At 38.8% G+C, this 8,114-nt stretch overlaps 1 long non-coding RNA gene across 1 annotated transcript; it reads left to right on the forward strand.

Moving 5' to 3' along the window:
* The first annotated feature begins 610 nt into the window (after positions 1–610).
* LOC113018287 (uncharacterized) lies at positions 611–2,356 on the forward strand. The gene is made up of 3 exons (XR_003271746.1): positions 611–629; positions 716–859; positions 2,246–2,356. It is a non-coding gene; the product is annotated as an uncharacterized LOC113018287 (long non-coding RNA).
* The last annotated feature ends 5,758 nt before the right edge of the window (positions 2,357–8,114 follow it).

Consider the following 8,114-nt stretch of genomic DNA (forward strand, 5'->3'; position numbering starts at 1 on the left):
CAGTAAAGATCTCAAAGACGTGATCATCAGTTTTTCATTTTAACCCTCACAGCTCGTCTGACTGTGAGTCCCAGCAGCTCTCAGTTCTTTGAAGGAGTCTTTGTGTCTCTGAGCTGTGAGGAGGACGACAGCTCTGCTGGATGGACTCTGAGGAGAAACACAAGCAAACGACAGAGGACTCAGTGGGGAGAAGGTGCTGGTTCTTCCTGTAACATCAGTATAACGAAACAGCATGACAGTGGAGTTTACTGGTGTGAGTCCAGAGAGGGTCCCATCAGTAACATGGTTAACCTGACAGTCACTGGTAAGCTGAGTGTGTGGAGTTAGTGTTGATGAAGCTGTGTGTAAATGGATGAAATGCTGTAGTTTGTCTCTGTGTTGAGGTGGATCAGTGATCCTGCAGAGTCCTGTCCTCCCTGTGATGGAGGGAGATGACGTCACTCTGCTCTGTGAAACAAAGACCACTCCCTCCAACCTCCCAGCTGCTTTCTATAAAGATGGCTCCCTCATCAGGAAGCAGCCTACAGGTCACATGACCATCCAGCATGTTTCCAGGTCTGATGAAGGCCTCTACAAGTGTGACATCAGCGGTCATGGAGAGTCTCCATCCAGCTGGATCACTGTCACAGGTGACACACTCACCTGTCTGTGTTTCTGCAGCTTTCAACATTCACAATGTGACGACAACTTAATGACTGTGTTTGCTTTATTTTAGGGGAACACACCACCACACCTCAACCTACATCCACACCTCCTCCTGTACTCTTTGTGTTGTCATCTGTTGGATCAGTCTGTGTTGTGGTTCTACTGGTGTTACTGGTTCTGCTAGTGAGACGATGTGTTCAAAGGAAACCTGAAGGTGACACTCAGACTTTTCAATTATATGTGGTTAAGTAAATCCATGTGTTATGCTATTTATGTTAACATAAATTAATTAAAACAATGTTTTCTTGAACAAGGGTATATTAAATCACCTTATTTCAGGCAGAGATTAAAACCAGAGGCTGTACAAAAGTTCAGTATAAGTTAAAGAATGATTATTTTAAACCCTGTATCATGTAACGCTCCTCGGGAAATGAAGAGCTTCACTGTAAATATGGATAGATTATTATAGATATTATAGATTATCTGTCATCTCCTTCCAGAGTGGAAACAGGCAGTTTCTCATTCAAGCATAGTACAAATCATATACAAGCTTCAAAGAACAAACACAAGTCAATAACACCATGTCTCTTTCTATATGTTTTATTAAACTTTGCTGTAGGGCACAGTGAAGTGTAGTGTGCTGCATTTTTACATCCACACAGAAACCTAAAAATTCTGGGTCCTTGTGACCAGCCTTGTACTTTTATATTATGGTTTATGTTCTGAGTCCTTGGCTGTACTGTTTTGATTATTGTTATTTCCCTAGGTTTCAGTTATGGTTGTCAAGGATTTAGTTCTTAGGTTTTGTGTGATGGCTTCCCGTGTTGTGTGTGCTGCGCCTTTCTGTCCCATTTTCAGGTCCCTATGTTGTGTCTCCCCGGTCTGTTAAGTTTACATGTCTAGAGTTCAGTCAGTGTGTTTCCTGTTTTACTTTGAAGGTCTGTGTCTCATGTCATTGTTTCTAATTTTGCTTCCCTTGTCTCGTCCAGCCTAAGACAGAAGAACTGTGCTCTCCTTCTGTGTCACAATCCCCTCGTTTTCCCTCAATGTATTTAAGCCCTGTGTTTTTCATTGTTACTGTTGCATCAGCCCTTATAGCTGTGTGTTTCTCCCCCTGTCTCCTTGTGCATTAGTTTTCCCCAGTTTAGTTTTGTATTGTTATTTGTGTCACCTCCTCGCCAGCAATAAAGCTGTGTTCTTTTTGAGTTGTCAAATTAAGGGTCACATGGGAACTGGAGCTTATCATAGCTGTCTGGGTGGACTACACACTTTTACATGTCAACAGTTTTTCAAATGTATTTTGAAAATCATTCATGGAGTCACCAAGAACCAATGAAGTGAACTAAAACAGCATATATTGGACTTTTTAATGCAAATCTGATTGTTTCAGCTCTGTGGGTTTAAGGTTTGGGTTTTGTTAATTTAACTTTAAATTAAAATGAAAGCAGTGTGTAACCTTTGTGATATGTATCTGAGCTGGTTCCCAGTAACGTCTGAACTGGGACTGTGTGTGATGCAGAGAGATGGAGACTGGAGGTCTTGATTGAACTACAAAGCTTGTAATCATGTTTCCTGTTGTTTGAACTGTGTTTGTATTCAGACTTTAGACCAAAGCCAAACCTGGTCTACTCTTCACTGAAGTAGTCCACCAGTCCAACCACTGACGTCCAGCTGATGGTTTCTAACTGGTCCCCCCCCCCCCCTCAGACCAGAGGACATCCACATGTTGTTCTTTATTTTAATTTTTTTTTTACTTACCTGAACAACTATGATAAAAATATATATATATATATATATGAGTATGTATTTTTACCTGGAGTTTTAAAATTCTATTTTCTTGTAAAATCATCAATAACAATAAACATATGTTTGTGTTTTATGGACACAGTTAAGTTTCCTTGTTGTTTTTTATTTCAAATGTGCCTTAAACACGGTGTTCTTTTTCCCCAGCTATTAACTTTATCTGCATTAAAAGATTTTATTCTGTGTTATTCATGTGGTTCTATGGGTTTCAAGCAAGATGTCAGCTGTGTGGTGTTCAGTGTCCAGGTGAGGTCTTCTACTCTTCTTCCTTGTGTCCACAATCATCTCCTTTGTCTTGTCAGTGTTGAGTGTGAGGTTGTTGTCCTCACACCATGACACCAGACCAGACCTCTCTCCTATAATCCGCTTTGTGCCAGCTTGTGAATGAGATTGTGAGGGATGACAGTGATGCTTCAAAAGGGAATGATTCACATATGAGGTCTGCTGCCACCTACTGGTAAAACTGGGTGTTACATCAGAGACGCACTATGGAAAATTTATTTTGTTTGTTTATATTCTTTTAAACAACAACAGCTAAACCAAAGCACTTTAGAGTCAGACACTTTTACACTCCAGGTCTCTAAATTATTTAGTGGTCAATGCATGTTTTTTGAACTAACAAATAGATGATGATTCATCTCATAAATCACAACAGACTCATCTCACCAACATAAGTTGCCTTTATAGGTCAACAGCATCAATATTGGTATCAGGAATATTGACCCTGGATTTACTTGGTATCAGACTTATACCAGAATTTGTAGTACTGCACAGCACTAAGCGGAACACCTGCTTTATACATGACAATACTTAAATGTTAGAACCCTGACCATATTTTGAATGAATGTGTCTGGATTGTGTTTTATATGTGTGGTCTTTATGAGAGGACCTGGGGAGCAGTTTTTGGATGGCGTTGACCTGGCAGCTGCTGGTTGGTTCCCCATTAACAACTGGCTGTTTTAAAAACCCTTATACCAGCAGGGCCGTCCTTCAAATTCTGTTCTGTCTGCTTTTGCACTTTTTTTTGCTAATCTTGCAATTTTGGCGTCTACGCCACCAGCGCTCATGTCTAATCCACACTTCCCCAAAGCAGCCAGCTGTGGTGAGTGACAGAGACTTTGTTCGTGCTCTTTCGGAGAAAGGAAAAAATATGGACAGACACTGCTAACCCCAGTTCGAAAGGTCCATGCCATCACCTGCCACAGACTCCATGCCATCACTCGCTTTGGGAATTAAACCAATGGGTCCCTTTCCAGCTGAGGCTGGAGGACGCCCATCTCCAGAGCCTGCTGCAGTCTCAGTCAGAGGCCTCAGCGATGTTTGGTTATATCACGTCTCAGCCAGAGGTCTGCGCTCCGCTATCTGGTTCTGCACCTGCCAAACCTGATCCGCATTCGGCACTGCCTGGACCTTCCATGGCATGACCAGGACCTCCTGCACCTGCCACTCCAGGTACCGTCTCCACCTACCAAGCCACCCAAAGGTCTTCACCCACACCTCGACTAGCCTCCAGCCCTGCCACATCTCTGGCAGCCGTTCTTCTGAACTGCTTCTTCTCTGCTGTTAGCCACACAGCCTGGGTTTTGATTAGTCAATATATATATTTTTGAATTTCTCCGTCTCAGTGTCTAGTCTTCTGCCTTCCATTTGTACAGTTACTGACCTGGATGTCTCTGTGTCACCAGCCTGTATAACTTTATCTACTTACCACTTATTCTCCTTATGAGGATCTGACCTGATATGTTTAATATGCTGCTGAGAATATAGCCCAGAAGAAGCGGATAGTATAGCTTTTATTTTGGGAAGAGCCATTTCTCTGTAAAAAACTCTCTTTTCCAAAGATGAGTGATTTCTCCATCAGATAGATTTATTTGTTTTATTTATTTTGTTGTTTCAGCAACATTAAATTTAAAAACTGTACTTTTGAGAGTGACAGATATGGCGCGATATGGCAGCGAGCCATATCAATTTCTGTGATATTCTTATTAAGATAAACATTTTATTAATGTGGCAAGATCACTATGTATATTTCACTGAATTAGATATGATAAGGGTGGAGAAAGTCTTTTAAGCAGTGTGGGTCTGGATGCCCCAGTGGGTCATGAAGGTACTACAGGTGGGCCACAGTAAAAACAGAAATTCAGGTTGGTCACAGCCAAGTGTGTTAAATTACACATTCATCTGAATGTATTTATTTATATAAAAAGTGAATTAAAAATAAAAGGTGGTGATATCACTGACTACTCTGACCTATATTTACTGCTCTGTAAGAACAGATCTTTATTGTCACTGTTACAAAAACTATGAAACACAGCTATTGAAGTTTGTGTGTCAGTGGCAGGTGGGTCACACATTGACTTTAACACTTTGCGTTTGATTGATTAGATTGAGGATTTAGCTTTGGGTGGAGTGTGTGGGATTTTCTGTTTTTTGAGTGGGAGGAACACCACTCTTGTTTTTTGGGAATTGGTGACTTAAAATATTTTCAGTTTTAGTAGTTGGACTTTAAGTCAAATAAAGAATAATGCAACAAATGTTTACACAGTTACTTACAGATTATTATGTAGGTGCAGCTTTCTGCTCAGCTTTGCACTTTTTGATGGACTCAAAGAGATCTGAAGTTTTCTTCTGCCCTTTACAACAAATCTCACACGTAGGAAATCAAAGCTTTTTGTTGGTTTTAAGTAATTAGAATGGAAACACTGTTCCTGTTTTATTTCCAGTCACTAATTCCAAAGTGTTTACTGTTTATCTGACAACAGCTTCTTTTGTCTGTTCTCCCACGTCAGCACAGAGAAATGAAGTGAATATTCACAAGTACACACATTAACAAGAATCTTTGAAATCACTTCACAAACAGAGAGATGATGACAAAACAACAGAAACATTTTAAAAATAGCTCCATGTTTAGGTAGAGCTTGTTTTACAGATGATGATGTACGTAAACTGTACACACTAGCAGGAAATGAATGAGTCCATCTGTACCAATAATACTCACTGAACCAGTTTGACCAGGATACTGATGAACACACACACACATACATGCAAACACACACATACTCAGTGCTGCTGATGATCGGACAATTGTAATCAGTAAATTATTGATTTATTGATTGATCAGATCAGTCTGAGGTGACGACTTCATGAAGAGTTTTCACGTCTTTCTGAGACTCACTTCTCCACAAACTCAAAGCTGACTTTAAAGATTCCTCCAGATGTTTTCAGAGTAAACACTATCAGATCCATGTGTTATTGTTTTAATTTTTTCAGGAAATGAAGGCAAGAATAGATCTTTGCTGTAACTTGTTTTGAGCAGCCACATATCTCACGTAGTCATATGAGCCTTCAGTTTACTGAGAAAGCACAAACCACTACTTGTTTCTGTTCTCATAGACGTTCACAGACTTGGCAAAGTTTTGTCTTTAAACCCTGACAGCTGGAGCGGGCAGTGTAAAACTGATTAATTTTTATTTTAAATTAATTGTAACTTTTTTCTGATTTAAATCTGTTTTTCAAGCCTGAAGATGTTTCCTGACATGATTGTGGTTATGAGCCGATGACGTTATGCTGAGAAAAACTACCAGATGGAGACAAGAACAGAATAAAGTAAGTGGCTTTGATCACAGTCAGTGTGTTTAAAATGTTTACTGATAATGTTTTTGTTTGTTTTCTTACATTTGTGAAAAAAAAAATTTCATCTATTGCTGTTGTCACCTTTGCCAAGGAGGTTATGTGTTTAGTAGCACTAGCATGTCTGTCAAAGTTCAATAAAACGTAAACGTTTGTTTGTATTGACGTGTACCAGCTTGCAGGGAATAATATCTGGGATTCCATATATATAATGTTACTTTGGACCTCTGACCTTTTCTTTAAGGTCAAATGAGGACAAATTTTTCCTAAAAATTATTTTATCTTTAAAACTTTGAATAAATTGTTTACATTCATATTTATCAAATTATCCTGGCTCATAGTGTTATAAGATAACATTAGTTTGACATATGCTTTAATATAATATTATATATAATATGCTTAAGTTGTTCGTCTCCAGTTATATACACATCAATACCTATTATCTATTTCCTCCTCCTAAATACTGTTCGTCTAATCAAAGTAAACATCTGTCATGCTGCTCTTATCTGAGTCTTGTTGCACTACAAATTTCTGTACATTTAACCAGAACAAAGAAAACTAAGGAATATATAAAAATATATAATTTTGCTCCCATAAAAGTAAATACTACCCAACAGAGACCTTAATTCTCATATGAGGTTTTTGAGTTGTGTGTGTACAATTAAATATAAATAGTGTATATTTTATGTGAGCCTAAGCATGTTAACATGGGGTTTTATTGTTATTCATTAGAACAAGTTGATGTAAATTCACAGAGTGCAGTGGGAAGTTGTCTCCACATCTACCTGTGTCAGTGAAATAAGTTCACTTCCTGTTATGGTCACACCTTAGTTTGCATTTTAAAATTTGTTAATCAAATCTCTGAGCGTACAGTGGTTTCTCTGTGGCAAGATCTCAGATCTGGGTGTGTCTGTTTAAAACAGCAGTTTACTGGTCAGCTCAGTCAGTTTGGTACAGAGGAAACTTGTTACAGATCATCTTTACAGTTTTAGTTGGAAACATTTACTTTTGTAAACCAGATCTCTCTCTTAGAGATGGGGTGAGGAGTTGAGTCATCCAGGAGAGGCTCAGAATAGAGATGCTGCTCCTCCACATCGAAAGGAGCCAGATGAGGTGGTTTGGGCATCTGACTAGGATTCGTCTTGGACACGTCCTGGGTGAGATGTTCTTTGGATATCTCACTGGAATGAGACAGCAGACCCAGGACACGCTGGAGAGATTATATCTTTTGTCAGTAGGAAGAGGGAGGACAGGCTTCTCTGCTTAGGCTGCTGCCCCCATATAAACAGAAGAAAATGGATGGATTGATTCATGTAAATCCTATTTTTTCCATCCTGATGAGCAGAAGAGTGTTGGAGGGCTTCAGAGATCCTTCAGAACAACAGTAAGTGTTTAAAATGACGTCTTTCAGTTTTTTAGATAATCTGACAGGTTGACTGAAGTCTGTGGGCTTCAGTAGATTAACAGATTGTTAATGTTAACCCATCTGGACCAGGATTAAAGCTTCACTTTACTGGTTACAGATGAATGTCATGCAGAGTTAGTGTGAAGCATGTTATTTACTGTTACTGAAAAAAAACCCATCATATTAAATGGATTCAATATGCTTTATCATCTGAAGAACCAAAAACTGTCAGACTGACACAGTATAAAGAGGAAGATCATGTCAATCTGATTACAGTCATGTGATTTAGGAGAAGTGTTGGCAGGAGTCACATAATCTGTCTGCCTCTCTTTCTTCCTGGACTATTTGCTGCTTCTCATGTTTTACATGCGGTTGGTTGTCCTGCTTGTGTTTCCTCACTAAATGTCCTCTATGTGGTAATATATATATTTTACTCCATAGTGTATAGTACACAAACATATTTTCAGTTTGAGAATATTTTTAATAGTTCAGCTCGAATAATTCAACGTAGTATCTCAGTCAGTGTTACCTCAATATAATACATTTCAAGAAGTTTAACTTGAAAATATAAAGTATAGATTTCTTATACTTATCTTATAAAATATAAGCTACACATACTTGTAGTATTTGG

This window comes from Astatotilapia calliptera, unplaced genomic scaffold (assembly GCF_900246225.1).
Source record: "Astatotilapia calliptera unplaced genomic scaffold, fAstCal1.2 U_scaffold_55, whole genome shotgun sequence".
In the NCBI taxonomy this organism is placed as follows: Eukaryota; Metazoa; Chordata; class Actinopteri; order Cichliformes; family Cichlidae; genus Astatotilapia; species Astatotilapia calliptera.